This window comes from Acyrthosiphon pisum, chromosome X (assembly GCF_005508785.2).
Source record: "Acyrthosiphon pisum isolate AL4f chromosome X, pea_aphid_22Mar2018_4r6ur, whole genome shotgun sequence".
Taxonomy (NCBI): domain Eukaryota; kingdom Metazoa; phylum Arthropoda; class Insecta; order Hemiptera; family Aphididae; genus Acyrthosiphon; species Acyrthosiphon pisum.
The window spans coordinates 51,988,931-51,990,302 of NC_042493.1; positions in this window are offsets into that span (position 1 = coordinate 51,988,931).

Below are 1,372 nucleotides of genomic sequence, written 5' to 3' on the forward strand. Positions count from 1 at the left end.
GCCTGGCCTACTTTCATTCATATCCTACAATTTGTATTTATTTAGCACTATTAGGATTAAAAATGTTACTTACGGGGGGTGATCTCATCGGCGTCGACGTTCCGAGTGGCTGGAGTTCGGGAGTCGGTGTGCCTGTCCTCGACTTTGCACGCCGACTCCGCGGCGGCCTCACCGTCATGGACGTCGACGACGAACCCCCACGTCCTACGGCTGGTGTCCATGGCTCTCTCTTCGCTGTTCTGGGGGCTATAAATATAAGGAACATTGTTAATTTAATTTTAATTTTATTATTAAACTGCAATATACACTCACCGAGGCATTGCCGGATAACGTGGCCGGAACGGTTGCACCTATAACATCCTGAAACATGATGTAGGCGTTAGTAAATAGTAAACATTTAAATGTACCTATCACCTATGTACTTACGACGTTTGGGCGCCTTACGCGTCTTCGGCGGATGGCGCGCGGCGGTGGCGGTCTCGGCCGTCGGTGCCGCGGGTGCCACAGGCGCAACAGGGCCGAGGTGCACGGTCTGCACCGCCCCGTTAAATTGTATGTTTGTAACATTGTTAACCTTAGTTAATACTGCCTTGTTCATTCTAAAAAGAAAAAAGACGAAACATTTAGAGGATGTCAGCGCAATATATTTGATTTTTTCCTCTCCGACCAGTACAACGTAGACATAGTATAAATATTTAACTACTTTGCCGGAAAGCGTGGGCAGGTGCTTACAAAAAATCTAGGCCCCCTAAGTTTAATTTAAATATAAATTCATAAATACGATCCGCGTTGGATGTGTTAAAATAAGGTAATGTACTCATTCTAAAGTTGATAAATAAAAAGAAATAAATAAAATGTATAGTAAAACAAAACAATAAATTCGTTTGACAAAAATCACGTGTTGCGCACACGCAGCCTAGCCGCGGTTAACGTGTTAAAAAAACAAGCCCCTGATGTACTTTTGGTAATTTCCTCTAATGTTCTATACATTGTTAGTCATTCTAAAATCGATAAATAAAAACAAATAAAGAAAGTGTAAAGTGAAAAAATAATTTTGTCGTATGATAAAATATTTAATTCGTTAAACTGAAATAACCATGCGTTACATTATATTGCCTTTATATTATAATATATATATTATATTATAAATACCTACGATCTGCGGTGAACGTTTTAAAAAACAACAAATTAAACTAGCTCTCCGACTATATACTATATACTCACCTGTTGTCCGTTGTTGTATATATTGTTTCAATATATGTAGGTACGTCGTTCAAGACGGACGACAGTTTGATGTTTAAGAATGTTTTGTCGTACGTCGCCGTCGGTGCAGTTGATTGTCAACGCAGTAACCCATGCGGGTAACGAAGTC